The following is a 17,888-nucleotide window of genomic DNA, read 5'->3' as shown; positions in this document are numbered from 1 at the left end:
CCGGAAAGTCGACCACCTTGAGCTGTTTGGACATACCTGGTCACAACTCGATGACATTGATAAACAACGAGAACCTGGACAAAAGCCTTTGAAATCCATTTTAGACCTCCCAGACAAAATCGTACAGAAATTAAAAACCCTGATTCCAGAAAAGAAAGTGGACTGGTCGATAGTAACGGCCTGTCGCCAGAAACCCCAGGAGGATGTATCGGATTACTTCTCCCGGTTCGAAACGGTGTTCTCCGATTACAGCGGCCAGGACATGACCACTGCAACCTGACACCATCTGTTTGTCCAGAATTATGTTAAGGGTTTGACACCAGAGGTCTCCCAGAAACTGCAGGCCAGCGAGAGTAGTTGGGCAGCCTCCAAACCTGCGGCTATCCTCCAGATGGCCCAATATTATGAACATCAGAAAAATGAAAACGATAGAGCAACAGAGAAAAAGAAGAAAGACTTGAAAGAGAGGGTGATGATTGCACAACTGCAAGGGGTGACTATAGGACGAGACCAATACAGGGGAAACTATCAGACGAACGTCCCTAAGACTGCACCTCCCAAGGACCGCACTTTGACTCCCCACATTGGACGTACAGACATTAGAGAGGACCAGTGTGCTTTCTGTAAAGGGACTGGCCATTGGAAATCCCAATGCCCGGTTCTTTTGGAAATAATCAGAAATAAAGACCCCAAGGACATAGCAAGTGGACCGAGAAATAGGGGACAGCTACGAGGGCCCCCAAATGACACGACTAACGACAGATCAGGCAGACCAAATACATTTGATCGACCCAGACAGAACCAATGCCAGCAATCTGACTACGATGACGCCCACGACTTTGCATAGACTGCCAAGGGCAAGGGAGGGATCCAGTCGAGTTCTATGTTGACCAGCAAGTCCCTTATGTCACTGCTAAGGTCTTGGGTACAAAGTCTCCATTTCTGGTAGACACTGGCGCAACAAGTAGTGCGTTATCTAAACGACTGATTCCAAGGGCACCCTTGTCTGGCTCACTTATAACATCGACAGGTTTTGATGGAACGCCCTCCACTAACCCTTTGTCCGCCCCGATCCTCTTCGACTTAGAAAACAACACCACTGACACTACGTTTTTGCTTTCCTCCAATAGCCCTGATGCCATTATGGGACTTGACTTATTTGAAACACTTCCGAGCGACAATTAGATGTTCTCAAGACGGAGTTCGAGTTTTCCTTTACGACAACCCCGTTCTGCTTAGACATTGCCCTCCCCGATGCATGTTTTCCATCACTGATGCTGACACATCCCTGCTTGACACTCTGCCTCCGTATCTGTGGGCCAAAACAGATTCGGACGTAGGGCGCATGATGATTGACCCAGTGCACATTACTGTCCGACCAGACGCAACCCTCCCAAAACTTCCACAATATCGGATATCGCCCGAAGGCGAGAAGGCATTGGTAAAGATTATTCAGTCACTGATAGACGCAGGAGTGGTAGAGGAAGTGGTTAGCAACGTTTGCAACAGCCCTATCTTGCCCATCATCAAGAAACAAGGAGAGGGAGATGAGAAAGCATACCGCTTTATCATCGACCTTCGAGAGATCAACAAAGTGGTTGTACCCCAGTACCCTGTGGTCTCAGACATCACCACCATCCTGACTTTGATTCCTTCTACTGCCACCACCTTCACTGTCATTGACCTCAAAAATGCATTTTTTTCTATCCCCATCCACCCAGACAGCCGATATCTATTCGGCTTCACCCTAAAAGCCCGCTCATATAGGTTCTGCCGAGCACCCCAGGGCTACACAGAAAGCCCTAGCATCTACAGCTAGGCCCTCAAGAGACAGCTGGATCAAGTCCAGTTACCCGATGGAGTGGTGTTGGTGCAATACGTCGATGATATCCTTTTGGCAGCCGACACCACTCCATTAGCAGTCACAGCCACCATTCAACTCCTGCACTTCCTTGCGGAAAATGGCCACAAGGTCTCCAAGAAGAAGTTGCAATTCTGCCAACCCCAGGTCACTTACTTAGGCCACCTTTTGTCCAAAGACGGAAGGAAACTCACCCCCGACCGGATCCAAACCATTCTCGAAACTCCTGTCCCTAAGACTCAGAAACAGGTTCGCTCCCTACTAGGCCTCACCTCCTTCTGCCGACAGTGGTTACCAAACTTTAGCCTCATTGTGAAACCGCTGCTTTCTCTGCTAGCTAAAGATGTCCCCTTCCCACTCCCTTGGACCCCTGAGTGCCAAACCTCCTTCACGGAACTACGAGATGCCCTTTGTTCGGCCCCTGTCCTAGGTACCCCCGATTACACAAAGCCCTTCTCCCTTTACACTCACGAAAGGGAGGGGTGCGCTTTATCTGTCCTGACGCAGTCCATTGGCCCAAAGCTACGACCGTGCGCTTACTTCTCTGCCACTCTTGACCCTGTAGCCAGAGCCTTACCTGCCTGCCTTCGAGCTGTAGCTGCCGCTGCTATCTCTATCCGACAGAGTGAGGGGATCGTACTCTCGAATCCCCTCACGGTACTGATACCCCATGCAGTTGACACCCTCCTGAACCAGACCAAGACTCAACACCTGACGAGTGCACGACTGAATGGATACGAACTGACCCTACTTGCACCCCATATCACTCTGAAAAGATGCACCACTCTGAACCAGCAACTCTGTTACCCCTACCAGAGAATGATCCCGATACGCCCCCTGTGCATGACTGTGTGACCCTTACGGACGAACAGACTAGAAGTAGAATTGACCTCAGGGACACAGCTTTTCCTGACCCCGACGGAGAGCTGTGGGTGGACGGCTCTTGCATCAAACTCCCCGATGGCACCACTTCAGCTGCCTATGCAGTCACCACGGCTCGAACTGTAGTCGAGACAGCCCGCATCACGCAACGATCTGCTCAGGCAGCGGAACTGATTGCCCTGACACGAGCCTGCATTCTAGCAGCAGGAACCACAGCAAACATTTACACCGATAGCCAGTACGCCTTCGGGGTGGTTCACCATTTTGGGCTCCTTTGGAGGGAGAGGGGATTCTTGACCTCACACGGCACCCCCATCTTACATGGAGATCTAGTCTCCGCCTTGATCGAAGCTGTCCTTCTCCCTAAAAAGCTTGCAGTCATCAAATGCCAGGCACACAAGAAAGTGACAGACATTATTGGACAGGGAAATGCACTAGCCGACATCACCGCTCGAACGACAGCTGAAAATAGGACGACAACACGTATGTACGTGACCAGGTCACAAGCAGAAAAATGGACTGACGCTAGGGACACTATTAGAGACATTCAAATGGCTAGCACACAACACGAATTGACTGAATGGACACGGGTGGGATTAAAAGACGACGAAGGCTGCTGGCGGACAAAAGACACAAACAAATGGTTGCTACCCGACTCATACTTGATTCCCATACTGACTATGGCACACTCCCCCGCCCACATAGGATCAGCCCCCATGATTCTCCAGAGTTTGGCACAATGATAAAATCACAGACTCCGCCAAACGTCTGGTCCAACAATGCTTGATATGCCTGCAACACAACCCCGGGAAAGGAACTGTAGTACCCCGGGGAGGGTTTGGGGTCCCAAATCACCCGTTTGAAGTCCTGCAGATGGACTATATCCAGCTAGACAGATGCCAAGGCCTGAAATACGTACTTGTTGTGGTGTGTGCATTTAGCAAGTGGGTGGAGGCATACCCAACCCGTGACAACACCGCCATGGCCACTGCAAAAGTACTATTAAAGGAATTCTTCCCTCGCTACGGCCTTTGTCGAATTTTATGGAGCGCCAATGGCCCCCACTTCATAGCCGAAGTCATCCAGCTCATCTTAAAGGGGCTGGGTATCAAGCAGAAGTTCCACGCAGTCTTCCAACCTCAGTCTGCTGGACTTGTCGAGCGACACAATGCCACACTAAAGCTTAAACTAGCCAAGTAGTAGCTACCACAGGACTGAAATGGCCAGACGCTCTCCCCCTGGCATTGCTATCGATGCGTTCCACCCCCACCAAGCACCACTTGACACCTTACGAGGTCGTTTTCGGCCGACCCATGAGCGTCTGGTCTGCACCAAAACCGACTTCCATTCATGATGTCCCAGACGTCCTAATGTCTGATTATCTGTATAAATTAACTGAAACTCTGTGTGTCATTCATCAGCAGGTGCAGCAGGCCATCCCCGATGCTTCCAGGGGTCCGGGCCACGACATCCAACCGGGGGACTACGTACTAGTCCGAACCTTTCAACGGGCGAAGAGTTTGGAACCCCGGTGGACGGGCCCCTGGCAAGTGCTGATCACCACCCGGACGGCGCTTCGAGTGGAGGGGAAACGGCACTGGCTGCACGCATACCACTGCAAGAAGGTCTCCTCGACTTTGGCCACAACAGAAAGCATCGACAACCAAGAAGAGCTCCTGAACAAGGATCGACCATCACTGAGCTGCTATCCTGACACCGAGGCACTTGAACTTGCCAAATTCTCTGATCCTACTGTGCCATCCAGAGAAGGGTATTTCCTGCGTTGAAAGGAGGGAGCTTCGGCTAAGTAGACCACAAACTAAGTTAAATCTCAGAACCGTGACCTAAACACCACCAAGGGTCACCTGGAGAGAAGCTAAACGACGTCTGTGGTTCTGCCCGCTACCGAGCACCTTGAAGATGATGGAAGCGCCAGATAAGAAGATGATGGAAGCGCCAAATGAGAAGATGATGGAAGCAACAGGAAATACCCACTACCGAAACCCAAAGACAGACAGACTCCACAGCTCAAAGACAATTGCACTTTTCATCACAGTCCTTTTCTGCTTTCTCCTCATGACCCCACTCTGGATTGTGGAAGAAAATGCACCTGCTCATGAAACATTCCCGACCACTGCTCAGCCTACCACCATGAAGGAACATTATCTGATTTCACTCTCTCCTCAACTCAGAGAGAGGCGAAAGGAGTTTTGGAATAACTCCTTCGTACAGTTGCTGCACCAACACAATCTTACCACCAATGCCACCAACTGTTGGATCTGTGGGTTGCTACCCCACGCCACTGGACATTCAATACCTTTCATCCCTTCGCCCTTCTCAATTCACGGCTCCTGCCTTGCTTGGCTGATCCTCCTGCAAGAAAGCTATAAAGACAATGCCACCTCCGGCAAAACCATGACACACTTCTATCATGGGGTCTGGCGAAACTAAACAAAGACACTCTTCTGCCCGCAGACCTCCAACGACTCAATCCACATGGACATCCCTGCTAAAGAACGAATTGAAATGCAGGTGTTCAACAATCCAACCAGACCCACCTTCTCTTACCTGCGGAAACGAACGGCTGCCACTCTGACTGTGGCCCTGTCAGTCATCAACGTCACAGGCCACATGTGCATAGAAGGGCTTGGGACACAGCTGGTAGGCCGCAGCGCCTGCCGTTTCACCAGAACTTTGGACTCCACCGATCCACCTTCCTTTGTATCCTCTCCAAATATGTATTTCGTTTGTGGCACAAAGGCTTACACCTGGCTCCCCAAAGGCTGGGGGGGGCACTTGTTTCATCTCCCTCATCCTTCCTCCGACTTATGTGGCTCCAGCGAATCACCACAGACAAAAACGAGACAAGGACATTGAACAAGCCGACTCAACAGGAGCACAGTTCCTCGATGCTATGAAGGGACTCGTTCCGCTCTGGGGCCCGATGGCAAACAGCCGTGCCATCCGACATCTGACTCAGGCAGTTGAGACAACAATGAACATCACAGCTGGTATCCTTGCTAACAACACTGCCGAACTTCAAGCGGTCCGCTTGGTGGCACTCCAGAACCGCCTTGTGCTAGATGTGGTTCTTGTGGACCGTGGTGGAGCATGCCGCATTATTGGGTCCAGCTGCTGTACATACATACCGGACAATTCACCCTCAGTATATAAAGCCATCGAGCATCTCCACAGACTCTCGTCAGAAGTCCACCAGGAGCAGGAAGAATGGTCACTTGGTGGATGGTTCTGGAGCACTGTTAAGAACTGGGGCTGGAGACTGTTTACCATTATCTTGATTCCTGTAGTAGCAATATGTGGTCTATGCTTAGGAATTCAATGCCTGCCACCTCTATGTTCATTATGTACAAATTGTATTTGCCCTAAGACTGTGGACTTTGGAAACGAACGCATGGGAGCATTATATGATGCCGAGGTTAGGAACTTGATGAAGATTGACATTGAGTAGGCAAGTTGGCTAGATATGTTGAAAAGGGAGGACTGTTAAAAGTTAGGCCGAAAACGTCAACATTATCGGCGCCATCTTGCCCTTTTTGAGCCCATTCGTGCGCGTAAGCGGCAACCATTTTGAGCACCACGGCCTCCCTGCCCCTCGCTGATAGCCAGCGCGTCTCTCTCTCTCTCTCCTGGCCTCGCAAAGCATCCCCCGCACGCTGACAGCCCCCGCTCTCACATGCCTTGGGTCATAAACCCCTCTTCCACGCAGCTCTGCCTCGGAACCCCATCCTGTTCCCAGCGCGACACCTCCCTCCATTCCTTTCATGGTCCCGGATCCTTTGATAAAACCCCTTTCCTTTGTGCCCGTTTGTCTCACTCGTTCCCAGGCCGCCACCTGGCCCTGCGGATACTGTTATTGCCCCCTTCATCCTGTACAGTAGGAAGCCTCCCCCATCAAAGGATCCTTGAGCTGATCAAAGCCCCCACCCCATGAGATCCGATCGACCTCACACATTCCGGGAATCGGCGGAATGTCCACCTGTGCGATAATCATCACCTGTTGTAATTTTGAAATAGAGCATATGAACTGTAGCACTGACCAGCAGTTGTAAAGTGCCTGGAGTCCTAAAGCCAACAAAATCAGGTCAGAAAAAAAAATGGAGGCAAAAAGTTTGGGGATAACCCTGCAAAAAGGGCCAGGTCCAACACAACCTCCTTCCAGCCTAAAACCAGGGTAGACTAATCAATGCCTTGATGGACTTTCCTGCTAGGGTCCATAGAACATGGACCCTGGCCTGCAAAAGCAGGGTCCTGTTCCAGTTACACGCTTCTATGAACCCCGTTGAATACCTCTGTCCTTACTCTCAAGGCCCACTAAGCTAGCCCATGAGGAACCCTTCTCCTCACCTGCGGAGTCCATCTGTGCATCATATAACCTGATTTTGCTCAACGGTGTCTTCCAGCATGCAGCCAGTACCACAATGGCCAACACAGTGGTGTGGCCCCTTCAACACCTGGGGTGTGACTCATGCCCTCAACCCAAGGGCAACTCTACAAGGACAGCAACCCACAGTGGCCACTGACAGCTGTCAGTGATAAGAGCCAGGCCACAGTCCCTTCAGGGCTCTCCAATAACTGTGGTCTCTGAGAGTAGGGAGGGAGACGTAGCTAGTTATTGCATTGTTATCTCATTTTGATGCATTGTTCTTTAAAGAGGTGTGTCTTCACCTCCTTCTTAAATAGGAACAGTGTTAAGGGGGGAACATCACTTACAACCCATTTTTTACAACGCACTACCATTACATCGCAACCATTACAACGCATACCATTACAACGCATTGCGCTGGGGGGCGCTCTAGGATAGGGAATATATTTAATTTACTATCCAACACCTTCCCTGCTATCCACGGGGACTGGAGTTGGAATAGTAAATTAAATAATTCACTATCCAGCGCCTAAAAGCATTATGCGTTGTAATGGACTGCGTGGTAAAAACCGCGTTGTAAAGGCATGCGATGTAAAAGCATGCGTTGTAGTGACACCAATCCGTGTTAAGGCTGTCCTTATGGGTTGTTCTACATCCTGGATCTGGATAGAAAAGGCCTGATGCCTTGTTTTTTTTCTTCTTTTTTACACTTCAGATGCTCCAGTTTGATGGTGGCCGTGCCTTTGGTGTGCTGTGAGCCACTAGATATTGTGAGCCTGGAAAGGGTTCTGGTCATGATAGCATTGTAAATGATGCAGCTGGTTTTGAAGATGATACTGGCCGGCAAAGGGAGAAAATATAATTCCATGGAAATGGGGGTTATGTGATCATATTTCATTTGGCCCTAGATGGGACGGCTGCAGCATGTAGGATGCCACAAAGGGGGCTAATATGGAGTCTGGCAGGCCATGGAGCAGGGCGTTGCTATCATCCAGATGTGAGAATAAAAAGGCTTTTGAAGAGTCACTTTCTTGAATAATAGACTTCACTTTCTTTAGAACAGAGAGCTGGTACCTGACCACCTCTGTTTTTTAGCAATGGGTTTCTTGAATGTAAGATTGGTGTCCAGAGTGAATCCAAGTGACTTGGCATGCAGAGAAAGTTAGGGTTTGAGGCTGTCAAGTTCATATCATTGAGCCAAGTTTTACTATTTCCTGCTTGCTCTTCTTTACAAATGACAGAAACTCAAACTTGGTTCGGTTCCACTTCAGGTAGGTCCTGGACATCGAGGTCTGGATGAAGTGCAGGCAGTTTTTGAGGTGCTGGATGTCTGGAGCAGGGGAGATTTTTAAGTAAAGTTGTGCATCTCCAGCATATTGGTGAACCATGATGCTGCTATCTGTGAGTAGAGCCTCAATGCAGTCCAAAAATAGGTTGAAGATCATAGAAGACAGTGTGGAAACCTGGTGGATTCTGCAGGTTATAAGAAACTTTTGGGACATGGAGGGGTCCTTTACAAATAAACTGGTGTTTGGGGTGCGGGTGAGGGTTGGATGGTCCACTGAGTTGAAGGCAGCTGAGAGGTCCACCAAAATCAGGATGCCGGAATCATCTTTATCTGTTGGCAAATATGGCATTGTCTGGGATGTATAATGTAGGGGTCTGCGTTCTTCAGGTTAATCAGAAGCCAGACTAGCAGTCATGGAAGAATAGCTTAGTGTTGATGTGATCTGGGAGTTGAGTTTACAGTGCTTTTTGGATGAACATGCTGATGAAGAGAAGGTGAGTGATGGTGATAGAGCGCACAGGTCACCCGACCTAACATAATGTACACTTGGGCCCATAAAAATAATTTTTCATATATACTTTATATATATTTGATCAGGTAACCTACACACTATTATCAGCAATTCAGTTTCACTTCTTTGTAATTCCGTTGTACCTGACTTACCAATCCTTGTAACAGGTACCTAAGATCACAATGGATCAGGAGCTAGCTGTGGGATTAAGTAGACTGTACCAAAATACCATGCAACACTGAAATAATGGTTTGTACTTTATAATAACCACAGACGCATGAAGTTTTCAACACCTTTATCTAATTTTCTTCGTCATCTAATGCCATGAACCACACATTTACACAGATCAAACTGTCTATAACTAGAATTAAAAAGATTCTATAGCTATGAATGAGAGTAAGAAACATTTAGAAATCGAAAAGTAAAGGGAAGGGAAAAATAAGGAACACTCTATTTTAGATCAGCAGACTTTCACAACTTCACTAAAGGCGGGTAAAGAAAGGGAACATACTAATTAAAGCAGACTTTCGAAAGTCACTAACGGTTCATAAGAAACGAAACTTATGCAATTTGATTTATCCAGATGTGCTTATTTTCTAAAGGGAGGGTAAGAATGGAACAAACTATATATGCATACGGTTCTGTATTTGACTAAGGGTAGGAAAAGAGTGGAGCATACTAATAGACAAGTTTGCACGAAAACCTTATTTATAGAAAACAGGGTAAAGGGCATAGGCAATTATGCTTTATTCGGGACAAGAGAGAGAAGTTTAGATAGACAAACACCCACACTCAGTTATATTTACCTAGGATAGGTTGAAGACTAACCCTGGCCACGGGTCAGTTGGAAAATGCAGGAAAGGACCCTCAAGGACTTCGGCTGCCAGTAGGCGAGCAGGTACAGCTCATGGACAGTCAGGACAGGATAACCCCAGGATTTGGATCAGGACCGAGTTCACCGAAGGGTACGACCAACACCTGCAGCTTCGGATGCAACGCCTGCGCTACCCCTCTCTGCAAGGAATTTGCCAATAACCCCAATTGGGTTCTCGAATCTCCCAGCAAAGTGCTTCGCCAGCACTTAATGTTTCCCAAACCCCGACTGAGTCTGTGGAAATTACGGACAGAGTGCTCCCCAGCTCTCTGTATCAATCACCTATAGAGTTCGTTGGGTCAGTGGCAGGTCAGCTATTCGGACAAGTCGGACAATTTCTCTAGCTAAACCTAGGCTAGTTATACTGTTTTCGGGTCAGTGTACCACCTACCAATGTTGCAAGTGAAAGGTTCCCTAAATTCTGATTGGTCAAAGGAGGAGGTTAGGTCATCACATTACCTAAAATTTAGACTTTCTCAGGCTTAATATTCATTTTCGATCCCACCCCTTACTTTCCAGTTCCCATGGCATAAGATTTATAGAGTACAATAGGGTACACAGTAGGTTTAATACAAATGTTGCGAATGCAGGTACAGTTCAGCTTCGTCTTGCTTGGTAGCAGGTCGTTTCTCAGCCAGCTGGCTGATTTCCACTGCGGTCAGGTTCATTTCCCCCATCACGTGACTGGGACCATACGGGCTTCAAATATGGAGTAGCAAGCGCCTCCCAGGCCCAAGGAGTATGTTACATGGAAAATAAGCAAGTACAATTTAGAAACACAGGAAAAATTAATATACTGTATACCATGATTGGCTATCCTACACCCCTTACTTTATAATAACTTTAGCATTAGGAGTTAGGCAAAACAGACAGCTTTGCAAAAGCGGCAATGCAAGCACGGAGCATGTGAGAAAACAAAGCGGCTATTTTAGCAGTACTGCGCATGAGCAACAAGGTCCCTCCAGAACTACGAGTCCGTCACATCACATGGTTATGACCGACGCATGCGCAGACTAACTTCCCACAAAGCAGCGACCATTTTAAAGGCAAGCATTATTACGTTTTAGTAAACACATAGGCAAGCGTCTCTAGGACACCCCCGTGTAGTGTAAAATGTGCAATATTAGTAAGAAAAATAAGTTGAATTAATTTATTAACATTATTTGAGGTTCTTGATACAAGCAAGTCGCTGAACGTGCGAATACTTGCTCCATCAATCCCCTCTTTGATGATATTTACTATCATCACTATTAATTAAACCAGATGCCAACTTTTTACATTTTTCCCAATTCAATTTCTTTAAGCATTCAATTCACATTTTCTTTCGTTTCTTTATTAGGGTGAGAATTTTTCACCCTTTTATAAATTTGATTATTCAGTTCCTCCATTTCCATTTCATCCACATTTCTCTTCACTCCTCTCTTATTCACAGTGTACTTTTTCTGATGTTTGCGACATTTACAACAAATGAATATGATAAACACTACTATACTTATCCCCATGATTGGCATCAGTATTTTACTCAAAAGACTTTTCCTTAAGTTAGAAAACTAATGACCTACAGAGGAGATACCATCAGTTAGTCTCTTCCAGGCACTGTCAACTTCCAGTGGTTTGAGCTCTTTTTCCAAATTTGTAATGTTCCTCACATACCTTTTGATTTCCACACTTTTGTCAGGTATGTAAGTGCAACAATGTTGCGCTTTCAACATTCTACAGACTCCGCCCTCTTGTGTTAATAAGGTGTCAAGAGCCAGCCTGTTTTGTAAAACCACAGATCTGATCGCAACCATTTCGGTATTGACCATCAGGAAACCTCCAGCAGTGTCAGTAGATAACAGATCCACTACTGTTGACAATTTTCAAATTCTGTGTGTATTCAGAGTCACTCCCACTGCAGGTATCAATGCACTAAAAATATCTCCCACTATTTCTCTGGCACTTTCTCTTTTTGTACGTGCTAATTTATTAGTCTTTTCAGTGCTTCCAGTGCTTTTCCCCACATGGTATATCTTTGGGAAGACAATACCAAAATAACAGCTTCCGTACCAATGGTCCGGCAATTTAAAATAAGCCTTGTTTCCACATATAAAATAAATTCCAGGAAACACTGACTCTGACCCATCTTTGAATCCCCAACCCCCAATTACCTTGTAATTATATTCGCACTCACTGGAACCAATGAATATGTTATTATAGTAACTAGTCATTTCTCTGTGAAGACAAAGTTTCCCTTTCTTTTCGAAATCCAGCAACAGGACAGCATTGGCTCCACCATTTGAGGTGCTCCCTATATTTTCTGCCCATTTAGGAAGTTTCTGAGTTTTGTCTTTGGCCTTCTTTTGGAAACGTTCTCTTCTCTTTTCTACCATATCCAGAAATTCCTTCTCATTTTCATGTAAAGAACAGGTCAAGTTATTTTTATGTGCGTCATTGATGTTCATTTTTCCTACAGTTAGAAAATAATCACCCATGTATTTAGCTACATCTCTAGTCGTATGTACAGGGTTCAGGTTTCTTCGAACAGGAATTTCAGAAAATGTCACGTCAAAGTTTGAATAGTAATACTGTAACTGTCCTCTTCTGTAAAATAAGCTAGTCAGTATACTGCAGGAAATTCCATAGGTTAAGGGCAAGTGGTGGTAAGTTACACCTTCAGCTACTGAAGTGGGTAGCTTCATGCAGACATAACAGTCGTCTATTTCCATTGTCTCTACATAATGTACTAATAGGTTTGCGAAAACATTTAAATGAGTTTTGTTCCTGATTTTGTTAAAGTGTAATCCTTCCTCATCTGGTGCTTCTAAATCTAGTTTTGTTTGTTTCAGGCTAAGTGGTTTGTCTAGTATGTCTATACTTTGTGGTGTACTTCTAGTGTGTGATTCTACAGTATCATCTGGTAGGTTATTATTGGGGTACAGACTTGGATTTTTACTCATCATAGAAGGAATAGTTATAGTCAGTCCTATCCATAGTATTAGAACTAGTGCTATACTACATATACATATTTGACAGCATGTTTTACAACAATTACGTCTAGGCCTTCCATTCACATTGGAATCAGGCATTTTGGCTCAAAAGAAGTTTTTTTTTCAACCCCTCTTTGTAACTTTATACAGGTTTCTTACACAAACAACTTCAAGTTGGTTCTTCTTCTTCAGTACTCTGGTTAGCAATCAATTCTTCATCACTTTCGTCACTTATATCAAGATTTTCAAATTCATCCAACACCAGATAAGTCCATTCAGGATTCTGATATTTACTGTTATGTCTCTTTATTCGGGCACTTCTTCTCTTAGGTTTTGCTCCAGGCTGTTCTGCTTTACTGGAGGCCTGTTTCCTTTGCTCAAGTTTCTCCTCTACAGTCTTTATTCTTAGTCTCAGTCTTTTTATGAACCTTGGTTCCCTATTCTTCTTCTTGAACCTTTTGACTGGCACTGTGATTTGGCTCTCTTCTAATGCCCTTTTATTTTCGTTCAGTTGTGTCACATCTGCTTCAATGGTTTCTTCTTCCGTATCTGTCTGGCTAATTCCAGGTCTTGGGTCTGTTTCTTCTGCCTGGTCACTGAGCTGGCCTGGTTCAGGTATATACTGGATTTGACTTTGTTTTGTTTCAATGTTTTCTTCCTGAACACATTTATCTATCTCTATCTGATCCTGTTCAAGCACTTCGAACCTTTGATTTTCTTCTGCTTGAACTTCCGCCCTATTTTCTATTTGTCCATTTTCAATCTCAGGAGTTCTTGGAGGTGTGTCGATAACCTGTTCTGTCCCTATCTGACCTTCCTCATTATCAGTTTTGACATGGATTTCGATGATCTGATTATCTTCTTCTATTCCTGTCTCGTCCTCACTATCCCACTCTCTATCTAAGTAGGTTTGTCTTCTGGTTCTTATTGGATCAAGTGTCAGGTCGATTACTGAGACCCACTCATCTTGACTGGTGCTCGGTTGTTCGCCATTAGCTACTTCAGGACCAACTTCAGGAGACCCCTCAGCTGCACAACCTTCCACCTCGGTTTCTTCGTCTTCTGTCACCCTTTTCGTATGGCTGGCATGGATCCACTTTGGCACACCTGCACACTTCACCGCTGTTGTGGTAACAAGAATCACTTGTCTCGGTTTTCCCCACTTTGGTGCAAGGCAACTCGACCGGGTGTGTTTCTTTAGTACAACCCAATCACCTGGGTTCAGATTATGGGCTGGAGTTGCTGGCCTGGTGATGGCGTCTTCCCCAATCTGGTGAGAGATAGAACGCACTTGGTCACCCAGTTGCTGGCAGTACTCTAGCACCAAATCATCAGAAATGCTTATCAGTTTGTGTCCTGGTACCCATGCTTGTTGCATCACTCTTCCTATCAGTATCTCATTGTGGCTCAGGCTTGTCTTCCGATCTGGAATACTTCTGATTCCCATCAAGACAAGGGGCAAGGCGTCTATCCAATTCATCCCAGTGGATTCACACATTTTTCCTAATCTTGACTTGATAGTGCCATTCAGTTGTTCTACCACTCCAGAAGCCTCTGGGTGATATGCACAGTGCAGTTTTTGGGTAATTTTGAATGCTTCACAGATTTGGACTATTATTTCATTCTGAAAATGCCCACCTCTGTCTGATTCAATTGTGACTGGAAACCCATACCTAGGTATCAGTTCCCTCAGTAACAATTTGGCTACAGTAATGCCGTCATTTTTCTTTTCTGGATAAGCTTCTACCCATTTTGAAAATAGACAGACAATGAGAAGGACGTACTTCATTCCTTTACAGGGGGGTAACTGAATAAAGTCAATTTGTAACCTGATAAAAGGACCTTCTGCTTTTCCGATTGTACCTGGTAAAACTACGGTTTTCTTTCCGGGATTGTATTGTTGACAGGTCAAGCACCTCTGGCAGATTGCCTCTGCAATGTTCCTGAATTTCGAATTGAACCATGTCTGTCTGAAGACACAGACCATAGCGTCCCTGCCTATATGTGCATCTCCGTGAATTAGCCTAGCCATAGGAGCAAGCAAGCTGTCAGGCAATACAGGCATACCATCAGTGTAAACCATGACACCATCCTCATTCCTTTTCTGACAAACTTTCTCCACCTTCTCTCTTCCTTTGGTCCTGCTGCATTTTGCAAATCTTTCAATTCTTCCCATGTTTGTACATCTTCAAACACCATAAGTTGGCAGCTGTTTCCAATTCCCCCCAACTTGATATTGACTGACATTTTATATCTTGCACAGTGTTGGGCAAGTTGATCAGCATATCGATTACCTGCTGTCACATGGTCATTGCCAGATTTGTGAGCAGCACACTTGACCACTGCCAATTCTTTTGGAAACTGGATTGCTTTCAGTAGCTCCTGTACAACTTTCCCATTTCTGATAGGAGTACCTGAAGAAGTCACGAACTCTCTTTGCAGCCACAATTGGCCGAAGTCATGCACCAACTTCATAACCATACTGGCTATCTGTGTATATAGTTATTCTCTTATTTTTCCCAATTTTACAGGCTCTTGCCAATGCAACCAATTCGGCTACTTGTGCAGACTTGACTCCAAACAAATAGGATGCTTCTACTGCACGTTCTAATGTACACACAGCATAGGTAGCACTCAGGCCTCCATCCTCATGTCTTAGACACGAGCCATCTACAAACAGTTCATAATCTTCAACAGGCAGGGACATTTCCTTGATATCTGGGCGTGGTTTTGTACTGAACTCGGTCAGGTCAATACAATCATGCTCGACCTCTCCCTTTACCTCTGCAATAAGGGAATCTGGTAATAGGGTAGCTGGATTCAATATGTTACATCGAGTAATGGTTACATTTGCTGCACCTACCAGAATTCTTTCATACTTAGTCAGCCGACTAGGTGTGAGATACTGGGTTTTAGTTCAGGTCAGTAAGATTACAACTGCATGTGGAACATACACAGTTACAGGATGTCCCATAATGATGGATTCACTCTGTTCAAGACTCATGCAAGTGCAGCTACTGCTTTCAGGCATCCAGGTAATCCAGCAGCCACTGGATCCAAAGTAGCAGAAAAATATGCCACTGGATGTCTAGTCAAACCTTGCATTTGAGTTAGGACTGAAAGTGCACAATTGTCTCGGGTGTCACAAAACAGTGCAAAGTCTTTCGAGTAGTCAGGCTTTCCCAATGCGGGAGCTGTGCACAGACATTCCCGTAACTTTGTAAAAGCTGACATGCTTTCATCATCCCACTCCACTGGGTCTTTTGCTCCTTCCTTTGTCATTTTTATCAATGGTTTTGCTAGGACTGCAAATCCCACAATCCACTGTCTACAATATCCTACAAATCCAAGGAACATTCTGATTTCTTTCTGAGTATTTGGTAGTTCCATGTTTCGAATTATTCTAATTCTTTCTGTGGTAACTTTCCTGATACCCCTCTCCATCTGGTGTCCCAGATATTTTACTGATGATGTACAAAACTGTAGTTTGTCTGGTGATACTTTATGCCCTCCTTCACCAAAATGGTTCAGTAAGGCAATGGTGTCAACAACACAGTCCTTTCGACTTTTAGACGCCACCAAGAGGTCGTCTATGTATTGCACCAGAACTGATTCTCACTGTAAGACCAAGGATTCAAGGCACTTCTTTAAAATCTGGTTGAAAATTGAAGGACTCTCTGTGTACCCCTGAGGAACACGATTCCAGACGTAGACATGACTGTCGAATTCAAATGAGAAAAGAAATTTGCGGTCTGGATGCAATGAAATTGAAAAGAATGCGTGACATAGGTCAATGACGGTAAACCATCCCGCATTCCATGGAATTTGGTACAAAATCACTGCAGGGTTTGGCTCAATAGGACAGCAAGGAACGACAATTTTGTTTACCTTGTGCAGGTCCTGCACTACCCTGTACTTACCACTCGGTTTCTTGATTTCAATTATGGGCAAATTACAAGGACTGCACATTACCTCCTGTATGATGTTTGTTTCTAACAATCTTTTGATTTCAATGGCAACCCCTGCTTTTACTTCTGCACTCATTTTGTACTGTTTGGTATTTGGGTAAACTGCATCTTCTTTTATGGCTATTTTAATTGGGTCAACATTTGCCATTAATCCTACATCTTTTCCAGTAAAATCCCATACCTCTGGTTTCACTGTCTGTTGGAGCTCTTCAGGTAAGTCTTGTATTGTCAGTCTTTTAATTTCTGAATCAGGCCTTATTAACATCAATTTATAAATTCCATCTACATCTGGGGTCTGAATTTCAACGCCTTTTGGTGTGCAAAAGATGGTACAATTCATTTTGCACAACAAATCACGTCCTAGTAAGTTCACAGGACTTGAATCACAAATCTGTGCATTTCTTTGAAGTTCCCTATTGTTATCTCCATGGGCTCGGTAACTGGTGCACTAATTAATTGATTAGAAACACCCACTACTTGGATTGCTTCTCCCGTGAGCGGTAGGTTTGGAACATCTGCTGTTCTCACAGTAGAATGGGTAGCACCAGTGTCCAATAGAAAGGTTACGTCATTTCCTTCAACCTTTCCTTCAATGTATGGCCCTGACTGGTCCACCGGCAAGGAGGTGCCAAGCACGCACTCCTCGTCCTCCCCCCTCAGGCACTGTCAGTAAGGTTCATCACAGAGGAATGTATCATTCAACAGGAATTGCGAAGTTGCTGCATGTCTATCCTCCCTTCCTTTCCAAACCTCTGCTTCCTCACTCTGTTGTGCTCTGCTCCTATAGTTTGGCCTAGGTGCACGCAGCAACTGTTGCTGTTTTACCTGTTGCTGTGTCTTTCGTGGCCCCTCATTCCGCACCTGTGGATTCAAATCATTAATTTGCATGTTATCATTCTGCACAGCCTTACACTCGTCCCTCCAATGCCCTATCTTTTCGCACCCGTGACAGGGAAATTTCTTTCGGGCTTCTTCTCTGCTCATTTTTACTTCGGGCTTCCCTCTACCCCCAGAGTTCTGATTCTGGGTATTATTTGCTTTACTTAAATGCTGTTCTTGGCGCTCTGCTAATTTTACTTGTGCCCACATAACCTTTTCTTTTAATTCTTTTCGTTTATTTTCCAGCTCATCTTCAAAATATTTAGCATACT

Source organism: Lissotriton vulgaris, chromosome 4_1 (assembly GCF_964263255.1).
Source record: "Lissotriton vulgaris chromosome 4_1, aLisVul1.2, whole genome shotgun sequence".
Classification (NCBI taxonomy): domain Eukaryota; kingdom Metazoa; phylum Chordata; class Amphibia; order Caudata; family Salamandridae; genus Lissotriton; species Lissotriton vulgaris.
This window is presented reverse-complemented; position numbering follows the sequence as displayed.